Consider the following 13,475-nt stretch of genomic DNA (forward strand, 5'->3'; position numbering starts at 1 on the left):
ACCTCTCTCAGATCTCTTTAACTATTGATCACTGGCTGTCATTGCCACCATGTCATGAGGCCTGGACCAGGTTGAAGCTGTTTGAACCACACACCAGATAGTGCTGCCACAGAGTGCTCTTAGATGTTTATCCTCAAATTTCCTGCTCTGACACCAGACGCCTCCAGTGATGGCTCACCCTCTCTCAAAACTTAATCCAGTTACTGCACAAAGCCACTTTGTACATTGAAAAAGCAATTGTTAGAAATTGTTGTGCAGGGAGGCAGGAGAGGAAGCCAAAACATCTAAGGCCTGATATCGCTCTGCCAGATTGCTCATGAGGCTAAGCAGATCCAGGGCTCAAGGTTGCACCATCGTCTGCCCATCCATCCCACAGGTCAGCTGCCCAGCTTGATGCACTGGGCCAGTCTTAGACTTGAGGCCACGTTTTCCAAAACCCAAATAAGCAAACATGCAAGCAGATCCAATTCCCCTCTGGTAACCCTCCCGGGAGCAAAGAGCCAGCATTTTTCAGGGTGTAAACCATTGCTGCCCGCTGAAGCCAGTTAAGCTGTTGATGGGCCAGCTCTTACTTTTCCAGGTGGGCCATGAAATGATTCCACCACTGCAGATCCAGATAGCCTCCCTCAGCAAAGGAGGGTAGACAGCATCTTTCAGAGTCCTTAGGGAGGCCAGAAACAACACCAGCAAGTTTTACGTGATGCAGCAGAGATGGCAGGCCACTGTTATACAACCCTAATTAAGATGAGTGGCAGCCCCTTCAGTGAACATGATGAGGGCTACTGCCTTTGCTCGCCTTGTGTTGTAGCCTTTCAGCTTTAGACTCACCTTGAGAGGATCCAGGTTCCTTCATTTTATGAAGATTTCACAAGAAGTTTAAGCTAGCTTCATGTTCAGTGAGTCTCTTTGTGACAAATTATCTGATGACAAGGCAAGGGGGGGAGTGTTTTGCTCTAGCAAGGGCTGGTATCTCATTCAGCACGAGGAGCTGCTCTCTTAATGGTTCTGTAAATAAAAATCTGCTTTATGCTGTGAGAAATGGAGTGTATCATGCATGCTGTCACTGAGCCATTCTGAAACAATGCTAAATAGTGTAAAGGGGAAAGAGAACATAAAAACAGACTATGAGCTTTTTTTATCCCAAAGCAGCATTGCAATGTGTGTGTTGGGGGTGGAATTCAGAATTTCTGCGTTTCAGTATAGTCACAGTTCCCTTCAAACTGGGAGACCAGTCCCACTGAAAAGCACTAGGTATTCAGTGAAGCATTCACTTCAGGAAGCAGAAAATCTGGCAGCATCCTAAAGTGAGCTGGGCTGGTCAAGCTATGTATTGAAATGACATAGGAAAGGGACAGTGCAGTCTGCAGACAAATGAGGTCTGGGGACAGCTCTGCATGTAAAGTGATCCTGTTACAAGCACCCTCCAGCCCTGCCTGCCAGAGCTGCATTTACTTTCTGCATTGGGTGGCAGGCAGTTTTTCAGCTGCTCCCACAGGTCCCTGCCTCAGCAGGTCTAAAAAGAAAATAAGAACCCCTCTGTGTTTCTCTTGTGGGCACATAGGCGATGCTGCTTCACAGGACCATAGGGATTTTGCCTTTGAGGGTTGACTAAGGCATCTGGATTAGATACAAAGTCTATATAATCCTCACTTTCAGGGCAAAGTCCTGAGGCTATGTATTTCAAAGGCTGGTGGAGGCAGGTGTATTTTATGCTAGCACGTGGTCTAGCTTTTTGTGTTTTTCTTGACGATTTAGGAGCTGAACCAATTCAAGAGTTTAAATGGCTTTGAAGCCCCAATCTCCACAAGTTGCCACCAGAGTATAGATATGTGCATACATATACATTGTTCTAATGGCTGCAATGAGTGCTTGTGTTAGCATCCTGAGCAAGGGGACTCAATTAACCTTGGCCAACATCACTGGACAAATTTACCAAGGTCCATTCCTTTTTTAATCATCCTGCCAACTTCTCCAGCTGGGAGAGTGATGAAAGGCTTCATCTGCTGCCACAAGGCTAGGAGAATAAGGAGAAATATGGAGGTTGTTCCTACAGGGAAGTCTCACACAGCAGCTGCTTCAGTGAGGCTGAAGCAAAAGCGACTCCTAGCAGAGGATGTGACAGCTCTGATCTATCATGCAAAAATGAAGGTGCAAAACCCTGGCAGAGGGTCCTTCTCCTGCATGATGGTGTGGCCTTTTGCATGTCCATACCTTCATGGGGAAGCTATGCTCTCACCTCTTTACCCAAGCACTGTAAACAGCTCTGTAAAACTGCACATAAACTCTTCAGCCGTCCTCAGGAGTCCTGGCTTGACCACGTCAGGGAGCAGGACCACATTCCTGACCGATGCATGACTTTTCTTTCAGCGTCAGTAAGGCAGTGGGACTGCTAGCACCAACACTAGCACTTGGAAATCTCCTGTGGCTTAAGATCTGAGACGTCTGGTCTGAATTGTACTGAAACGAAGGACATTAAAAAACAGGAGGGGGAAACTTGGCCAAGATCCCTATGTGCCTCTATGTTTGTGTGAGTGCACATGCCAACAAAAAAGGAAAGAAAAAAAAAGAAAAAAAATACTTGGGTATGATTCACCCAAATATTGTGTGGGGGAATCATTTTCCACCAAGGAGATAATTGCTAATTACATGAGTATGAAGCAATTTGATTTGCAAAGTTTTGTTCTTTGCAGCCTAAGAAACCTAATTTTGCAGGAACTGAGGTTACGGGTGTTTAGGCAATGGAGGTATTGTTGTATCTGTCAGAGCCCTGAGTTTAAGTTTTCAGGAAAGCTGCTGCTCTTTAAAATAACTTAGCTTTATTTATTAGCTCAAAACTTTCCCAGAGCAAATGACAAATAAAGCCTGTGGTATTTTTCCAGGGCTTATTTTGAGATAAAAGTTATCTGGTATAAAGGGCTCCTCTGGCAGCTGGACAAGAAGACCGTAAATCAGTGTCGGGGAGGGGGCAGAGCTGTCCGACAGATGCAGGATGTGCCGAAGGGTTTCTTTGCTCCAGACAAGCTGGGGGTGATGTGGTACAGAGGTGAGGGCAGCTCCCTACAAGCCCTGCTGTGGCCTACCCACCTCCTCTGGCCTGGGGGCATTGTACCCTGTGAGGCCTTTCATGCTCACAGCTGGTATGCAGCCCCAGCCCCTTTAACTTCTCCAGATGGTGTGTTGAGATGTCACAGAATCATAGGATGGCTTGGGTTGGAAGGGACCTTACGGATCATAAAGTTTCCACCCCCCTGCCATGGGCAGGGACACCTTCCACTAGACCAGGGTGCTCAAAGCCCCATTCAACCTGTTCAGCCTGACCAGCGTCATAGTGAAAAATTTCTACCTTATACCTAAACCTACCCTCTTCTGGTTTAAAACTCTTACCCCTTGTCCTATCAGTACACTCCCCAATAAGGAGTCCCTCCCCAGCTTTTCATGCAGGCCCCCTTTAGGCACTGGAAGGCCACTATAAGGTCTCCCCAGGGCCTTCTCTTCTCCAGGCAGAACATCCTCAGCTCTCTCAGCTGTCTCTCTGCACGTGGATTTTGCACCCTTCAAGCACCTGGACTGAACTCGCCGTGTTTTACACAGAATTGTTATCCTTCAGGTGCTTCTTCCCATCTTCATGGCGGGCTACGTTTCCCAAGGATACAAGGCCAGATTTTGTGCAGAGCTAAACCAGGCTGAATACAGAGCAGACGTGTTTGAGGAAGTGTAGCTGAACTGGATTTAGATCAGCAGAGCTCAACTCACAAAAAAAATTGAGGAAATTCTTCAAGATAGATTTTAAATGTTGCCAGATCTTTACAAGGCACATCTTTCAATCTGTCTTCCTAACTTCCCCCCTAAAATGCTGCTGGTTGAACAGAGTGGTCCACTTTGTCTCCTAGCCCTGCAGCTCAGGTTTGCAGCTGCAGCCATGGGAGGGTCTCGTGTGGTTTTGTCACCCTCCTGCACCAGGGTGTCATCTTTACTGTGGGTGATTGTAGAAACAACGAAGCACAGAATCATCTAGGCTGAAAAACACCTTCAGGATCTTCAAGTCCAACCACAAACCTCACCCATCAAGTCCCATCACTAAACCATGTCCCGTAGTGCCACATCCACACATGCCTTAAATACCTCCAGTGATGAGGACTCCACCACTTCCTTGGGCAGCCCATTTCAATGATTGACCACCCTCTCTGTGAAGAAATTCTTCCCAGTGTCCGATCTAGACCTCCCCTGATGCAACTTGAGACCATTTTCTCTCATCCTATTACTTGTCACCTGCGAAAAGATGCTGTTGGTGTTCCTGTGAGCTGGTTCTGCAGGCAGCTGAGCACATGGAGCTGCAGCCCACTGCCACAAGGAGCTTCAGGAGGAAGGTAACCTGCCTGAGAGCTGGCTTTCACAGCTCAGGGTGGGAATACCAACTCAAGCAGACCTGGTTCCACAAGAAAATTCCTGGGTCCAAGTGTTCCTTCACAGGACAGCTGGTTTGGTGACAAGAGCTGTAATTAGGGACTCTTCTGTATTGGCCATTGGGGCTGTTAGGTTGTACCTGGTTCACACCTTCAGTTTTTCTGCAAGTGTGTGAAACTTGGTTATGTTTTAAGAAAAATGTAGACTTTACCATAGCCTCCAAGCTCAAGGAGACCATACCTTTGGGTATCATCACCTAGCACCACACAGAGTCCCACAAACAAAATCCTGCAAAAAAAAATATCCTGTGCTCAGCACCAACACTTGCAACTTGTGACAGTCTACAGGTAATTTCTCAGTGGTCTGTGAAGATCATTCTGTGAGGACAGGAAGCTTGAATCCACCCCCTGAGGGTCAAAAATTTAATTGAAGTTTGAAGCTGCCTGCCTTAGAGGAAAAAAGAAAATGTGATATCGGCTGCTAATGTTGCACAAGAGGCCATCAGCTGGTCCAGGTGCCTTACAGTTCTGTCATCCTGCCTTGGGGGGATGTGATGAGAAGCTCAAGGCTCAGTGCTGTGCTTATGCCTTATTTCCTTCATCACTGAGGCATTGTCTGCTCCATCTTTTTTGTTCTCCTTGGGTTTTGCTTTTTTTTTCCTTTTTTTTTTTTTTTTTTCCTCCTGTCCTGTGCATTTCTAATCACATCTCAGGGCAGCTGCAGCATCCTGGCTTATTGCAGTTGCATGTCTGTGTATCATCCACATTTGATCTCCTCACAGTTGAAGAAGCTTTTCAAAATAAAAAATCACTCCCTCGCAAGCACCTCACAGATGAAATATGCATTCCTTGGTAAAATATTAATACAAATCTCTTCCACACAGGCATAGCCCATGAAGATGTCTTTAAAACACACAGGGAGGCATGGATGCAATATTTACAATCTTGAGCAAAGCAATTTATATCTGCCTGAGCTCCCTGGTGCTATTGGAGCTTTTTTTTTATTTTTTTATTTTTTTTTTAATGGAGTGTATCAGAACAAATTAATCAACATTTCCCTTCCTAACTATATGCAAATGGGCTTCTGAAGTTTCTGGCTGTAGGTTGTAGCACTAATTGCTCACTGGGCTCATCCAAGCGGCTTGGATTTGATAAGCCAGAGAAAACACCAGACACTTGAGTGAATTTCTAATGCAAACTGACCAGCCCATTTCCCCTTCTGCAATTATTAAAGGTCAACACAAAATGAACAGGAGAGGCAGAGGGATTTGGTCACCTTCTGCTTTGATGCTGGGCTCTCCTTTCTCTTCATGGAGCTGGGCATGGCGGGGGGCACAGGGAACAGGAGTAAACTGCCCCAATCTCTGCTTGTACCCCCTTTTACTCCAGTACGAAGTACAAACAGTATTTGACAGTATTAATTCTGTCAAATTAACAGAAGGCTTACAAAGCCCTGAGCCTGCACAGGGCTTCCTGATGTTGTGACCATTGGCGTTTCAGAGCCAGGCTGTACCAGGCTTTGAGAGATCATCCCCTCTTGCTGCCATGCCAGCTTGCTCCTCACCTTAGCGCGGAGCCCTTGGGTATTTCAGCTCTGCGTAAACCGTCACCAAAATTGGAGTTGCGTGGCACCTTTGCAGCTAGTTCTGGCTCCCAGGACTTGAACAGTGACGACTTTTCCTGGTGGGGTGGTTTGGTGGTACCTGCCACCGCTTGGGTGAGCAGGGTCTGGTTCCTTAGCTTTAAGACATGCCGTGTCTCACTGGCCGGCCCTGATCAGATGGAGCTGCTGAGCTCCCACGTCTCAGCAGCCTGGAGTGACCCAGGAATGCACAAAGCTGTGAGGTGGCGTCTCACAATCCAGGTCTGAAGTCAGAGCAAACCTGGATTGTGGCCATCACGTCAGATCAGCACTTCTGCAGGCGGAGAGTGGCTGGGATTGCACCGGAGCAGGTGGCACTGCCTGCTTAGCCCTCTGGGGACAGAGGCTGCAGAAGTCCTGCCGTAGCTGTAAAGCCATCAGCACAAAACAAGCTGCTTTAGAGAGGTTCAGAGCCTGCCGATTGCTGCTGGGAAAACTCAGCTCTTGTGCACGCAGCATTTTCCAGCAGGAAGAGCTACGCTCTTTGCACCAAAACCGGGGAGGTGGTTTACAATTTGTCACCGTAAATGGTGACATAAATCCTGGTGTGGGGCCTGGGAGCGAGGTTCTCCCGAGGAGCTCAGCAGCTCTGCTGTGGGAAAGGCAGCACGCAGTGAACACAGGCAGGTGGAGCCTTTCTGACCCTGGAGTAACCCCCCTCTCAAGCCAAAGGCAGGACATCAGGGCACAGCTGAGCACTGGGAGAGGTTATTGTTGTCTGGGTGAAACAGGGTGGAAGTATTTATTACAGACAAGGGCTCTGGGTGCTGCAGCAAATGATCCTGCAGCGCTGAATGTGCAGCACAGCAGTGCAGCTCTTCAGAAACAACCACAGAAAACCTCTGATGCAGGAAATTGCCTTTTTCTGTGTGTGCTGCCTGCCATTGAAACTGCAGTTCTGACTGCGTCCATGTAACATGCCAAACCCTCCTTACTACTATTGCTGACATCCCCCTTAACTGCTGGGGATGCCAGGATGGGAGTCCAGGGCTGGCTGCATGGGCTGAGAGAGCAGGGACGTGGCTCAGGGGCTGCTGGAAGTCCTCAGAGCTTCCGAGAGGCATCGATAGGACAAGCGTCGTTGATGTGCCTCTGCAGATCCAGCTGGGCACCTGCAGTTAGCAGGGTTATTTTGGAAGCCTTGAGTAATGTATCAATGTGAATAATGCAATGTACTGCCCCCTGAAACCCATCGTGGGGGGCAAGATCCCTGTGCAGGATGCCCAAGCTCAGTGATGATCGGGAGAATCAAGAGGTTGAGCAACTTGGTGAATTATTTATCTGTTATTCATTTATCCGATGTGCATATAATGCTGTGCGGCAAGTGAGCAAGCGCAAAATTAAAAACCAAAATGATGGATGCTGCCTTATGAAGGGCTCTTCATCTCTACTCTTGAGACTCATTCAGCTTTAAATATTGATGGCGGACCTTCTGTTGGCAAAAAAATATCGTGTAAACCCATCCTCCTCAGCTTGCTGGTACTGTTCAGGAGGCAGAGGGTTTGTGCAGTTGCAGCCTCGTGGGCTGAGGCCTGTGGCCTCTACTATCTGGGCTGAAAACAGGGCTTATATACCCTCTAATTACTTCCAGAAGCTAGGCAATTTATCTGTGCTTGAGGACTTGCCTACCTGGCAATGCAGCATCAATGAGGTGCGGTCTTTAATATGCTGATCCTTACAGCATCCCTCAGAAGCTCTCAGGAATTCGGGAAGGGGGTTGTGTGTAAAGAGCTGGGCTTTGTCCTCGCCTCAGCAGCTCCTCTGGGACCGAGGTGGCATATGGATGGCCCAGAGGAGCAGCCAACAAAAGGCATGCTGGAAACATCTCTGTCGTCTCTCCTGGGCCATAGGCACGCAGAGAGGTGCCTCTCTGGAGACAGTGTCCTTGCACAACTCCCAGGCTAGCGTCACCGCGTGCTGCAGTGTGACTCCCATGTGGCACGCCGGGCTGCTCCTGCCTGTTCTGGCAACAGGCATTTCAGGGCTTTCAGGCCAGCAATACACAGCAGGTTTTCATCCCTCCCATGCCAGAGAGGGTGACGTTGGCTGCAACGTCCAGGCTCACTTTCGTTGAGCTTGTGATGAGGCATTTCTCAGAGCTGGGACTGCACACGGAGTTTGAAGGGCAGGGTGCAAGGTTCAGTGCTGCCTGTAAAGCCGTGGTGTTCTTCAAAACCTCTCATCCGTGGTCAGCAGGGAGATAGCTGAGGCAGGACAGGCTGCTAGCAGTATTTTGAGGGGGCTGTGCCCAACATGGGGTGACATTGGCCTTGCTTGGTTGCTCCATCCATCTTCAGGCTCATCCCTGTGCCATCAGGAGCGTGGTTTGTCACCCCTTGAGGCCCTGCTGAACCAACTGGGAGGGCAAATCTGGCAGCCTGGTTAAAAAGGTTAAACCCCCTAAACCTGGTTAAAAAGGCTAAACCCCTAAACAGCAGGGTTTAGGTGGGAGGATGCATTGGCCACTGCAGGGAGCCTGCTCTGCTGGTAACATCTCCTTCTATCGCAGCAGTGAGCCTTTCTCAACAGTGAGCCGTAACTCAGAGCAAGCAGGTAAGAACAACTGTTTCCCAGCGTGGAAGTCAGCTTTCAGCTGCCTTTACACATCATGCACTTATCTACCGGCTTGTCAGCTCCTTGTCGCTGCGTCCTCAGCAGCTTTAGGATATGTGAGCCTTCAAAGCCTGAGAAACAAATGCCATCAGCCCCTCTCTTCCCCACTCTCTGGAAGAAAGACCTGATATTCTTTTCATATTTCAAACGCCCAAGACAAGTATCTTAAACATGGAGCAAGGCCAGTCCAATTACTTCTCTTGGTCCCATGCCCAGGGTTTATTCCGTGAAACATCTTAGTGACAAATGTTCTCATTGCGAGAAACTTTCTAGTACTTTTTTCCATTTCTTGATGCAATATAAACTTTTGCCAGAAGCTGCCCAGCACCAAGGTGTAATTCTGATCCATCCAGACCTCTGAAAAGTGCAGCTGGAAAATATCTCAGTGAGGTGATAATCGCTACAGCCTTGAGAAATAGTTCTGTATAAATGAACTCAGTGATTTCTGTTATGGGAATAAATTCCCCTTGGAGATATTATGTCCTTGTCCTCCTTTAATCTTTTCCCTGCGATTTCCAGACCAGCACCCTAAGACCAAATCGGGCTGTGTTGCTCATTTTCAGTCCATTCCAGGCACAGATTGATTGCAGATACCCGCTTGGCTTGCTTCACCTCCTCTTTCCAAATCCTAGCGGTATGATAGCGTTAAGCTAAACCGCTGCCAACCCAAGCACAGCAGACCAACTTCACTTCCAAAAGGAAAGGATCCTGGTAGTGATTCAGGCCTAGGCCCTTGCCTTGTGTAAAATCAGTGCCTGTCCACTGAGCATGATGAATTTGGACATTTTACACTGGCAGAGAGCTGACCTGTGGGTTATCGCTCGCATGCATGTTGTTTCCATGGAAGAAACCAGCAGACAGCGATGTGTTTTGGAGGGGAGAGGAGCATGGCAGTGCCAGACCTCTGGCACGGCACGGCGGGGCAGTGAGGGGCAGCTGGCAGAGCGCCCTGGCCGCTTCACCCTGGCCATGCCTCGCGTCTCGACGTCGGGGCTTATTATTCAGCGCAGGGCTCTGCGCAGACAGCTCACCACTTCTGGCTGCTCAGCCAAATTAATAGTGCTGAGTGGGAACAAGGCGTACTGGCGAGCTTCCTGGGGACCAGGCGGATCACCACTGCCCCCCAACATGTCGCTTGGGGCTTTCTCGTCCACATTGCTGCGCTCCAGCTATTTCTAGGCACAGCAAGCACCAAAATGCTCTTTTTTTGTTGTTGTTATTTCAGCAGCAGTCACTCTCTATGCATAGCCCAGGGCAAGCCCCCAAGTCTGTGTCCAGTGGCTCGACCATGCGGTGCTTTCGTTTGGGCAGCATGGGACTGAATGGATGCAGGGGCCCAGGGGGCTGGCAGGACAGAAAATGAGCAATATCCAGGACAAAGTAATCACTTCTAGAGCCCTGTGTGATATGTAACAACCCGACATACCAGCAGGCAGTTTGTCAATGCTTTCTCTTTCATTTCCCCAGTGGAGCCCCACGTGTTGCATGTGGTTTTTCCTGCTGAAGTTGCTGCATCTTCCCTCCCCATGACACCTCTGAGAGCTCACTAGAAAGCCTGGTATACTGGCCGTCCAAAGGAGCAAACAAAATGGGAATTGCCATTGTAAAACACCTGGCAGTTTGCTGGGGGCTCTGTTTGGTCATTAAAGCACTCATGGTATCAGCGCAGCTCCCACCACTTCCACCCTAGCAGAAGGTGAACAATATCCCCTCCAGCCTGCACACCCACCATGGCAATGGGATTCTCCTCAGACTGAACTCAGTAGGTGAAATTCAAAGTGCAATGTTGAAATTTTTAACAAAACGCTCTCATTATCCTAAATAGAAAAAATGTTTGATTCCAAACCACTTTTCATAGTAACATTAGACAAGAGTGGCTTGTTCTAAACGTGTCACTTTCAACAAAACCAGCATCTTTATGGCTGAAAGGAAATACTTTGAGAATAAATCTTTGTGCCAGTACTAGTGATAAGTCTTTCATTTCATGCTCTAATTGAACATTGGCTTTACAACTTAAAAGCAATCATCCTAAATTGCCTTTTGCTAGTGTTAATGCTTCAGACAAAGGGTAACAGCCAGATTAGAGGTTCATATATTATTCAGGCAAATCTGGGTTCTTCATACATCACTTTTTAAAAGAAAATTAATTTTTCCATGTGTCAAAAATGAAAATAGCAATAATGGATGATACACTTACATCATCCTGCATTGCTCAGATTGGCAAGAACATTGCCTCTGAACAAAGTAAGGCTTGGCCAGTGCAGACGCCCTCATGCCTACCCAACGGCTGGGCAATGAGTGTGCATTCTCCAAAATGCCACCGCCTGTGACCCCTGCCCCTGCTTCCTCTGGAGAGACCAACTCGAGTCCTTTGCCCCAGTTAGCAGCATCATCACCATCTATTTGATAGATGTCATCCCTTTCTCTTCCTTGCTCAGTGGCTCACTCTGTGGCTCAGCAATGACTCGCCCCTTGATCCGAGCTGAGAGCGGAGCTGTCTGTTCTTCCTGGAAGACATCCCCAAGGCTTCCCTCTCCCCAGTTTGCTCCCCATCTCAAACACGTTGTACCTCCCTGGTCCTATAGAACACACTCCTATAGGCCCCCTGTCTGCATGCCCCCAGCCCCAGGGTGAAGGCAGGTTTGCGTGGCAGCCCTGGTGCCGCTGTGCTCCCTGCTTTTTTGGCTGTGCCATGGGAATCCCGCTCTTTCCCAGGGCCGTGCTGAGAGTGGTGTATTTTTAGTTCTCCGTGCCGCGGCCGTGTGCCAGGTTTGTGGCCCTGGTAACGCTGGTGACAAATAAAGGTCCCCTCAAGCTGCTGGGGGAGTGGATGCAGTGGGTGACGGAGGGCACCACGTCCAAGCTGTGCCATCCCAGGGCTGCTCAAGCCCACGGGCTCCGTCCGTCCTTCCCAGATGTGCCAACAGCTGCCCAGCAGACTGACGGCTCCTTGGGCTGAGCGGAAGGTCCTGAGATCTGCAGAAGACAAAAATAGCAATCCAGTTTAGAAAAAATAAAAAAAAAAAAAGTAGCTAAGTAGCTGCAGCTAGGAGCTGTGCCTGGCACTGGGGAGTGTGGCCCCCCCGGAGAAGTACTGCCATGAGCAGGCGCTTCCAGGAGGGAGCAGTCCTTGCCCTCGGCAGGAACAAAGGACACAGGCAGCTCTCCAGGCCCTTTGTTGCAGGAGCTGAGGCTCCGAGGAGAGCTGAGAGGGAAGGCTGTGCAGCTGGAGGCTTTCTTCTCGAGATGGAGACGGTTGGACGAGCAGGGAGCAAGGAGAGGCTGCAGCCCCCGGGAGCTCGCTGTGCATGGAGACAAGCCTGGCGGAGGATTTCTCCTTGCTGACGGAGGGCAGCTGCTACCGACAGGGAGGAATTGGGCACACAGGAAATTCAGGGCACGTTTAGGCTCTGAGGGCCAAATCCCAACTGGCCATACTGCTGTCTGCCTCCTGTACTCATCCCGAGGAAGCCATCAGTGTAAATGTGCAGTAGCTCAGAAATTCAAAGCAATATCTGTGGTCTTATATAGCCCAGAGGTCCCTAGGCACTTCACAAAGCCTTTCATATCATGCTGTTGTACAGACAGGGGAAACTGAGTCAGGCAAAGGTGAAGGTAGAGGCAGTGTGTCCTGGGTCACACCACAGGGCTGCATTTTCCAGCATCTGGCTTGCCTTCGGAGCGCTGCCCCATGACTTTGTGCATACGGAGGAACACTTGGGTTTTATCTGCTTTAGGTGATTTACTCTGCAGTTGTCAGTCTCCTGTTAAAAGTGGTACAGTCCGAAAGCACCTCTTGTTAATAGCTTGTTAGCAGGATCGGTGCCGCTCTGTACAAGCTGTATCGCCTTGATCCCATCTGTCTTGGGAAGCGTAGTCTGGAGGAGAGCAAGGATGGAGCCCAGGAGGGAGACCTGGGCACCCCCCGGTTGCGCTGCGACCATCTCTAATTCATCTCCGCTCAGAGGAGCACTTAGAAATGTCACCGGGGAGCTGCAGCAGCCGTGATTGATCGCGTCTCCGCTGCACACTGACGGCGGAGAGCAACTTCAGCAAGAGGAGACCTTGGCTCCTGAGCCTCCCCTTGAAGTGCGGGAATGAATTATGCAAACTAATCCGTCCCTTGGCTCCTCCGAGAGCTCCTGCTGCTTTCCTGAGGTCTCCCGCCTTTACTTCTTTATCTCCGAGAGGTTTCAGAGGCATGGAGGCAAGGCATCCTTTTGTCTGGTGCTCACATGTGAACACCCGTGGAGCGTGGGGCGATTCATCACTTCTTGTAGGATGTTGTCCAAAATCAGAGGATGAATTACTAAGCCAGAGCCTGATGCAAGCGTAGCTCCCTATGCATGCAGCTTCTCTGTGCAGCGCTGCTGCCATCACACCACCAAGAGCACGGTGTGATGTTGTAAGGGTGCTTGCTTGAGCACGTGAGAAGGCTGCAGGGTCAGGAGGATGGGGAAGGCAACGCGTCTCTGCATGGTCCCACCGCCTCCCACCCCGGTACCCTGCTGCTGAGCACCACTTTGGCAACCAAAGCATTCAAATACCCACAGCTCGCTCGTGCTGGGATCTTCCAACAAGCCAACTGACCCCACAGAGATGGGTTTGGGCTGGCATTCTCCAGAGCAGCCTATTTAGGGCTCATGTGTTGGAGATGCAGAGCTGGAATTTCTCCCCGTGCATCAGCCGTCTGGAGTGCTAAGTCTTCTGCACGTGAGCTAATGAAATCCCGTGTGACTAGCGTTTGTGGTTTGCCACTGTTTGCAGAAGAAAATAATAGCTAGCTTAAATACCTATTAGTCGCCCACAGCTCTGCA

The 13,475-nt window shown here is 49.5% G+C and overlaps 1 protein-coding gene and 1 long non-coding RNA gene across 8 annotated transcripts in view; both read left to right on the forward strand.

Annotated features, from left to right (window-relative positions):
- The window catches only part of LOC310897972, a 32,136-nt gene extending 23,001 nt beyond the window's left edge, over positions 1-9,135 (forward strand). The window contains exon 2 of the long non-coding RNA XR_014582864.1: positions 1-9,135. This exon is cut by the window's left edge and continues 18,032 nt beyond it. This is a non-coding gene — a long non-coding RNA (uncharacterized lncRNA).
- Positions 1-13,475, forward strand: part of SLC8A1 (solute carrier family 8 member A1) — a 108,587-nt gene that overhangs the window by 57,147 nt on the left and 37,965 nt on the right. The gene's annotated exons all lie outside the window — the stretch shown is intronic.

This window comes from Anser anser, assembly GCF_964211835.1.
Source record: "Anser anser genome assembly, chromosome: 3".
NCBI classification, from domain to species: domain Eukaryota; kingdom Metazoa; phylum Chordata; class Aves; order Anseriformes; family Anatidae; genus Anser; species Anser anser.